The following is a 9978-nucleotide window of genomic DNA, read 5'->3' on the forward strand; positions in this document are numbered from 1 at the left end:
TACAATGTTGCAATAGATTTCTATTCATGCTCAGTAATATGAACGTTGGCACAACATAACATCCATGATTTATGGATCTCACCCTTTGTATTTATATACATACATCAGTGCAGAAAAGATGTCATCTCCTACAGTAGTGTCTCCAATCCACTGATTTTTGATAATACAGGGACAAAATAATTTTTCTCTTTATAATCCACTATTGAGTAGTATTATGATCATCTGTTTTATTCGGCCATATCTATGTGGCCTTTATACAGTAGCTGTCACCATCTCCAATATTGATATACCATTGGAGCTAACTTGTAAACTAAATCCGAGTGAGTCCAACTATATACAGTATGCATGTCACATAGATGTTTATTTCTCATCCATGGCATGTCTAGTTTCATGCTTTTCACATGTTGCACATTTTGTATAATACTTTGTATATATTTGTACAATCAAGAATGATAAAAAAAAGTGTTGTGTTCTTACGAATATCACATACTTGTTAGAGTATGGTTTAACATGAAAATACCAGTTCAGAGGAAATTTACAGACTTACTTCCAGGCTTATTATTCACTATTGCCCGTTAATTAGCAATATTCCTCTCAAGGTGTTTTACCAAAGTACCCATTTTGATAAATACTGTTCTAGGACTGTGCACAGATCACAACTTATAAGATGTATATTTATATTTTAGCAGTACCAACGCTTACCTTCTAATTTGCGCTCATATATTTATATATGATAAATGGTGCTCCAGCCAATCGGCTCCCAACTGTGATTTTTCAAACCCCTAATAGTTAGGAAAAATGGCAGATAGGAGCTGATTGGCAGGATCATTAGCTATCATAAGCAACAGGTTTTTTCATTCACAATGAGTTTTATCACTCATTGATAAATGTGTCCCTTAATCTCAAACATCAGTAGGCCTCCAGTATGCCTGGAAATTCATTGCATTGCTTCAATGTGATAGTTTAGAGCAAGGTTTCATAGGTACAGTAATTTTCCCTCTGAGCACTAGCTTATGGGAAACAGTAGCTGTCGATAAAAGACATGCCATGACTATACGTGTATTTTACACACTGATAGCAGGTTCTGCATCTTGAGGGTAAAACAAACACGTCATCAATCTAAGTCAGATATTGTCATTAGCAAATTTAGCCTTAAGCATGGTGTTACTCTTCTGCATAGGCTTCAAGGTGACAGCAGGATCTCCCAGCATTATCATACAGTAAAAAAAAAAAAGGACACAGGCCTTAGGAATAATTTAACGGATATTCAGGTAAGGGTATCCGTTATGTACAGTGGCTTCCTAAAGGATGCAACCCCCTAAAATTGTAATTGTTCATATAAAAAAAAGGAGACATAAATAGATTGTTCCCTCTAGTAGTTTTATTGTGAACTAGTAACCTTTAACAAATGCCAAAGCTCAATAATTTATATTGTCTGCAATTTTGGGAAATGAAAAAAATCTGTAAAATGCTGTTGCATCAATATACAATGCGTGTTGTTAAAGTTCCAAGTTTAAAGAGTTGAAAGATATTTTCCTAGAGTTGCCTGTCAATTAGCCTCTATCTACTGTATAGTTCTGTTTTGTATTTACTTATGGCATTGTTGCTGTGCAGTTGGTACTACAGTATGTATAAAAAAGGTAAAACCGAGCGCTTCTATATTTATTTTATTATTCCATCTTGGAATGGGGAATATATCACATTCTTTGTTTTATTAATGTGCCTAACTTCATTATATTAAAAACAAAATGTGAGATATTTTTATTCTTTTTACCCAGACCAATGGGGGCTGTTGAAGGAAAGCTGCTAAATGATATGCATCTCTGATGAAGCCACCAAGTCTGTTAGTATGGATGATTGCGGCATTATCATTTTTTTCATCCTGCAGCAGGATTATGAGTGACAAACTGCTTTCCTCTCCAAACAAGCAATAGCAAAATTGTCTTGCAGACTTGAACAGACACAAGATAATTGTGATGAAAATGGTTCTGGTCATATTTGAATTGATGATATGAGTCATCAATTGATAAGTCATTAGGATGAAACACAGATAGATGACGTTGGTGGAGAAAGATTAACAGTCACCGTGCACAGTATGCTGATATGCCTTCAAACTAATAGGCTGATCTGCATTCAATTGATCAACAACAAAAAAAGATAAATAATTGTAACCCTTCTATGTCCACACTACAAGAACAAAATGGGGAAATATTTAAAGTATATCTTTCAGTTTTTATTGTGGATTCATGGCAGTGATTCACCAAATTGTTACCAAATTGTCTAGAGAAATTAAATATATCATACCTAATCCCCCAAAATCAATTTTGATTGGAATAATGCAGCTACTATATACTGTATAATGTATACTGTACTCTATTGCAGTGCCTGATTAACCAATAAACTGATTAGGTTGAAGCCTAGGTCACCAGGACTGGATGGGAACCGTGCAGGTGACAGCTGAGAAATAAAACGAAGAACTAATTTATTCCATGCCTGTTAGCTATCACCTGTCCTGATGTAATGTGGGGAGTGAAGTTCTTCAGCTGACTGCCAGCTGGTTGTGCCAATGTAAATTACTTATGGAACCATTACTTTATCTTAGAGATGTGCAGGCTCTGATTTACTCTTATTTACTCTGAATTCAAAGCAGGATCTTATTGGCTATCCCAAATCACATGACAGTTGTTGACAGTTAATAGCCAATAAGATCCTGCTTTGAAATCAGAGTAAATCAGAGTAAATCAGAGCCTGCATATCTCTACTTTATGTGCATTGTGCTACAGCCCCAGCTGAGCAGCCTAAAGTCTCCATCACATGCCACAAGCAATAGATTCAACATGCCAGTTGATAGATCCTTCGATACATGCACATGTGCATCATGAATGGTGAGGGGAGCTACATGTATATTAGCCTAAGGCATCTTTAACCTTTATGAAACATATGACCAAGAGGAAACCAATTATATAAATCTACAAAATATGGACAGGCAATCACCATTATGTATGTATGCACCATTTTATGACTCACATATTATTCGCTTATTCCTCAAGAATAATATTGGCTTCAAACAACGACAAAGGTACAGTATTATGCAATGTTTCAGCACTCAGGATACAACAAATAACAAAATCTGCTTTAAGTACCTTAAATGACATCACAATATCATGTAGACCAGTAACGATGCAGATGTGACAGACTGATTTCACACTTGGCATTTCCTTCACAACAGCAATCAGTGAATTCCTAACTACAGCAGCCCTAAAGGACAATACTAAATTATTATCCCGAAAATAGCAGCATTGCTCACAGACATAATATTGGTACTACAGAGGAGGGCCCTAAACTGCACACAATAAATATATGTATTGAGAGATTCTACTGCTTAGAATTTTAGTGCCATACACAAAGATAAAAAATGCAGGTGTCCTATTCAAACATTACCAATTATAATTGTAATTTTATTTGCATATTCTTGGCCAAGGTTATGGGCTTACACACCATTTCCAGGTAACCCCATCATCAGCTAAATTGCTTGGCAGATTATTATTAAATTATTAATTGCAAAATTTGTTGCAATTCTAATTAATTATATTTGACTAGTGCACCATTTTTTTTCTTTGTGTGGGTTAATAATGGTATTAGTAAAACATTGAAGACTAAGGGGAGACACATCAAAACCTTGGATAAAGTGGATGGAGACAAAGTACAGACTAATCAGCTTCTAAAGTTGTGGGGCCCTTTCAACCAGTGATACAACTCGGTGATGACATGAGATAGATGGCTAGAGCACCATTTATCAAATGCAATGAGTTTCATCATTTGTTTTATCTCTCACTGATAAATGGGACATGTTTTATGAAAAATTACAGTTAGGAGCAGATTGGTTGGTACTTTATCTCTTCCCACTGAATCATATGGCTACCAATATCATCCAGCGACATCACCAGGTCAAATTGACTTGCATGCACAGATGCCAGGGGGGGTCATTAAGGATGCATGGGAGTGCATATCATTAACGGGATTGAGCATACACACTAGGTTTGAGCTATATCTTTTAGAAAATCTTGTCTAGTGTGTACGGGGCTTAAGAGTCCTACTTATCAAATATTTCAGGATATCCAGGGAAAACCAATAAATATTGAAGTCCCCCAGAATGTAAGAAGAAGGGACTGCAATAGATACAGTATCTCTGTTATCTGCAACAGTGCCTTAACTTCCAATGGAAGCCCTTATTGAATTCAAAGCATACTATCAGTCATCATAGAACACTTTTGCAATCCAAACTAGAGGACTGCAGTCTCTCGCTTATAAATCCAGGGGACCTTTAGTATTAATATCAAGCTGTACTACTGTAAGTTCATTTCAATCAATATAGAAATGATACACACACCAGGGGCAAACGCTGGATTTTCAGAAGGGGGTTTCCAGAGGGGCGGAGCAAAGCACGGAGATGGACACTTAGGTGACCCAGTATATGCAAGGTCAGTTAAAGTATTATAGATAGACCAAATGTATGTATGTATATGTATATACACACACACGCACATATATATATATATATATATATATATATATATATATATATACAGCAATGTAGACCCCTGGGCAAAGCAATGTATTTGGGCTCCTACCGATCCTCTAGAGGTAGGGGGTGTGGGAAGCTTTCATGTCCCACGGGTGGTAGGGGGTATTATATCAACCGCTCAGCATGTAGGGCCTGGATCAGTAATTTCCACTAATTACCCCTTTACTGCACAGATGGTTGGAGATTGGGTGGGAGAAGGGGTCATTGGGCTCAATGAAGGGGCCCTGATAAATAACTTCCAGGGTGGTAGAGGGTGTTTAATACGCAGATGAGGGGTGTATAGTGGAGTGTGCTTATTATTCACAAATTTCTGGTGGGAGGACAGCTTGCTTGAGTGCAGATGTCTCCAGTTCATGGAAATAGATTTCTTAGATTTTCATGAAATTAAAAACTAGAGAATCCCACCTACCAAATAGTATTGGGGCCTAGGGGATCAGAGTTCAGGAGGCAGAGCAATCTGCAAACGAGAATATAAATCTACATACCAGGTGTGTGGAGCTTAAACAGTAACCAGCTGCTGGAAGGCTGATATCTCTGGTTCTGGGAACAGTAGAGACAAGCTACTAGTGTCCATCAAAGGGGGAGAGTCCCAACTTTTGGAATATACCCTCAGAAAAACTCTAAGTCACAAAGAACTTGAAATATCTGACTGGGAAGAGCAATTAACAGGCTTCGATGGGGACCACTATTTTGAAGTCCAATTTCTCCGGTTCCCAAGGGCCAATTTTTTAAATTCTTATACCCATGGAAATAGGGGACCCTCAGCTTTCAGGCTAGTGTCCTGGGGGGGGGGGTTCTGGGTACTCAGAACCCCCCTGCGTGCACTACTGCACACTATACTTGTTTCCTTTTTTCCTTTAAGGATAAGTTGTGGGCGGTACCATAGTTCAACTTGTCTCCAAGTGACTGTGATGAATTTACGCTTTTGTATAGCAGATCTTCATTTTGACGCTAATACTAATGATGAAAATACACGCTACTGAAAAGCCAACATGCTTGCTCAGAAACGTATTCAGTACTCAGAAACGGAATGCTCACAGCAGCTGTAGGCTGTACGAAAGCAGATGGAAAACAAGCAAGTCACGTAACAAGAACATACCCATGATGCTTTTCACCATGCACCAATAACAGGGATTTGTGGAACATAAGACATAAATCCAGGGTGGCTCCTTATCAGGCCATCTTTTTTATATAAATTTGGCATTGCTAAAAAAAAAAGTTAAAATAATAAAAAAATCTCAAATTCATACAGTGAAAAAAATTGCTGTTTTCATGTTGCTTGCTTTTACAAAAGGAAATTCATATGGCTAAATGGTAAATGACACAATATATTTAAGCTTTTGTGTAGTTACACTGAGAAGCTCATTGATACATTGGTATACTAAAAGAAAAAAATAATTTAACCAAATGACCAAAAGCCTGTGGCTTGTTATAGAAATAGAGGGGGACCCCAGTTTCCCCTGTATTTCTGCAACCAGGACCGGCTCAATGAGCCCAGGGTTGGTTGTTACCAGGTGGGGGGAACACACGTAATTTTTAACTTTTTATTTATTTATTTTTATTTATTTATTTTTTTACACATGGAAACATCGCATGGATCTGACTAATCCGTGCAGGCTTCTAGAAAATACGCTAGGAAAAGGTGGTCTGTACTTTTCATTCTTACTTAGAGCTGAATTCACGGATGAATTCAGCTATACGAATGATAGTAAATTTTTCTACCACCATAGAACTCTATCTACACATACATTCGTGTTCTATCCATAGTGTATTGATTCATACACCCAAATTCATAAAAAGGCAACTCCTACAAATTTAGATGATTGTAAACTAGCCAATGGCTAATTTACATATGCATTTTGGATCAAAGGGGTACAAATAGGTGCATTCGAACCCATTCGAACTTAGTAAATTTACCCCATATAGTCATATACTGTAGCACAAATCTTTTTTTGTTAATCTGTTTCATATTATCCCACTGTAAACAAATAAAATGATCATTCGTCTCACCCCACATTTCATTATACTGTAGGTAATACAGTATCTTGTCGAGCCGCCTGTGATGATTTATTATTTTTTATATGATCTATTAAAACTACTTAAGCAATATATTAAATTGTTCGAAAGTATTTCAGTTTTCTTAACTGAAAATACTCTCAATAGCAAATTGTTGGGGAGTAAGATGATGGTGATGATGATGATGATGATGCTTGAATAAACATCATTCTGTGTGTATCAGTTTTACTGCAGCACTTAAGATGAATTAATGTGTCACTTCTTATTAATGATCATGTATAAAACATAAGAGAATAAAGATTATTGACAAAAAAAAAAATATGCCAATATATTTCATGGAACATTTAATAAATTATGAATACAAATCATTTTCCCTTTAAATCTATATATAAACATGAATGACTCCACTTGCTGTGATGGAATTACATGCTGATTAAACAGAAGGTAATTGGAGTATAAAAAATATTATTGCAAATATTGGCAACAAATGGTATTTTTAAGTCTTGCTGACGTGTTGTAAAAAAATAGTAAAAAGCAGATGAGTGATCCTTGTTTGTGTGTTTATGCGTATGCCAATATATTAAAATAGCATTGATTATGTATTGTGCAAATGGGGACAAACATGTAAACATAAGCAATAAACCAGGGACTTTAAAGGCAATATCTAACCCACATTATTTGCTTACATAATATATTGAGTGTGGTAGATGAGGATTTACTGCATCTCTTGCAGCTAGTTGGGACTATCTACAAATCCATACTCTCCAATCACATTTCAGGGGGAAAAAGTTTGAGTGTTTTGTTCCCGTTAAGCCTAAAATAGAATTATAGCTAAATAAGTTTCAATATGGCTATTCTTAATGATGTAATAAGTGACCATACATCAAAACAGAGTGCACTTGGGATTGAAAAATGGATTGAAAGTGGAAACTTTAAGTAAAAATCATAAAGGGACACTTAGAGGAAACCTATTTTTAAATATAATAATATTGGTGAGGACAAGAAGCCGGTGGACTGAGAAAAGGACTGGGATCAATAGTCCAGACTTAAAGATGAACAAAACACTATCGGAAATGTTCAGTATGTACTGTACAAAGCAAATTCTGTTACTTATGGCAAATCATTTTGATAATAACAAACTCTTAAGTATTATAAAATAGACAAAACTTGATGTACACAGTGATTTGCAATGATGGCTGTGTATAGAGAGGCACTGCCACTCACCAGGCGCTGCACTCCAAGGTCAGGTCCCCTCACAGTGCGTCGACCTGGGGCACCAGGGGCAGTAGAATGGGAAAGCCGGATAAAAGCGGCATTTCTAGAAGCTTAATTGATCCAGCTGCTGTCCAATTGCAGCAGCCCCTATCAATGAAGCACTTCTAGAAGTGCCTCATTTAACATTTACCTGGCGCTTATCGGTTCTTCCCAAACTAATGACATTGTTATAATATTAAATATATTACTAAAATTATAAAAAGAAAATACTTATAACTCAGAATATTTGTCATACAGTAGGTGTATTCTTTGTATTATATTAACCAAAATTACATGACTGTATGTCCCTGAATGTACAGGCATTTCACATTTAGGATCATGCAGTATAACTTTTCTTTCATTTGAATGTCATTGCAATTGCAAAGTGCAGTAGTGACAAAAGAAGTATAGTGCTATTTTTGTAATTAATAAGAGTCCCACCAGCATTTATCCACTAAAATGTAAACTGAGGCCAAGGCACAATGTTGCATTAATCATGATTATTGTCACTATCATTAGTCTTTTTCTATATTATACAGTGGTCTTGAAAACTGTGTTTTACTTCCAGAGAGCATTCGTTAAATCCTACATGAATGTGCAGATCATGGGCATATAGAGGTGAGATTTATTCTGTATTTCTCAGTCTTTTGATACTATTATGGACAGGTATTGCTCACAATGTTGAGATTTGAACAGAAAGGTTTAAGGCCCCTAAACACTAGTCAGATTTGGCCTGTTTTCTTCAGATTGAGATGGATCTGAGAGACTGATCTGAAGAAAACAGGCCAATTCTGAACTCCCTCAGATCAGATGTACGGCTTTGTCTCTGAGAGAAAAATCTTCAGTGCTGCACCAAAGGTTTGTATGAACCGTAGCTGTCAGGGGTCCATTATAGATCTGATCAAATGTATCTGAAGTGAATACAGTGAAAATTTAGCCCAGATCAGATTCCTGGGAAATCTGAAGAGATTGATAGCTTCAGATATGTCTGCGTAGTGGATTGGCACCATACTTTTTTATTAGAATAGCCAATACTCAATAGGCAGACATTGTAACTTATGATCTTCATAACCAGTGTACCGTATAATACCTGGGGTCCCGCCATGTGTACCGCATAATATCTATGGTCCCACCAAGTGTACTGTATAATTACTAGGATGACTCCAAGTGTACCGTATAATTTTTTTTTTTTTTTAATAAACATTTTTATTATTTTCCAATTAGCATACAAATATACAATATCCAATGCAGTGAGAGGACCGGTGTACATTGTCAAGGGTAAAACAGAGTCCATGAAGCATAAAACTGTTTGACGGACCCAGTCCATGGATCACGGGTAGCATTTTGTACAAAATGTTCTAGATACAGAGCTTATACCAAAGTTTATAATCCCGAAATTTGACCCGGGCAGGTCACTTTGGAACTTGGAAATGCAAAGCAGCAAGCCTTGGCGAAAAGAATCACGGTCCCACTCAATCCCAGAAATAACATTACATTTCAAACATCATTTAGCAATATTACGTAAAAGAAAATAGAAAAGAAGGGGGGAAGAGAGAAGGAGAGTTGGGGAGGGGGTAGTAGTATGACTTTATCAGTGGGTCTCACAAAACATAATTTTGTTTATCCTGGTCTGACCCGGGTCACTATCATGGTGCCTTGGAGAAAACAGAGTAGTGTCTACAGGAAGGCAAAACTCAATTCAGTTGTGGAAATTGGATGGTGGATAAGTATTAGTTAAGTTAGGTTGTAACATATAGCTCGTCAGCCGTGTCATTCTGACTAGTTCTCAATACCAAGGTTTGTCTATCAAGAGTCCACGACTGGAATTCAGCGGTCAAGTAAATCTTAGATTGAGCATCTGGATTGAGCGTAAGTATATACCTTTCCCATTTCCTACGAAAACGGGAGTCCCCAGTGCGAGACATGTCTGTTAGATATTTGCGGTCATAATAGATTTGTTGAATAACCATTCTGTGTAAGTCTCCCAACCTCGGGCTGGCTTTGGTTGTCCAGTGCTTCAATATCAATTTTTTCGAAATCGTAAACATGACAGTAAGCAATGGAATCGCCTCTCTGTGCTGAGCCATGTCCGCCCACCCCGTGAAGTTAATACATAGGCAGGC

Source organism: Crinia signifera, chromosome 2, assembly GCF_055691185.1.
Source record: "Crinia signifera chromosome 2, ASM5569118v1, whole genome shotgun sequence".
Taxonomy (NCBI): Eukaryota; Metazoa; Chordata; class Amphibia; order Anura; family Myobatrachidae; genus Crinia; species Crinia signifera.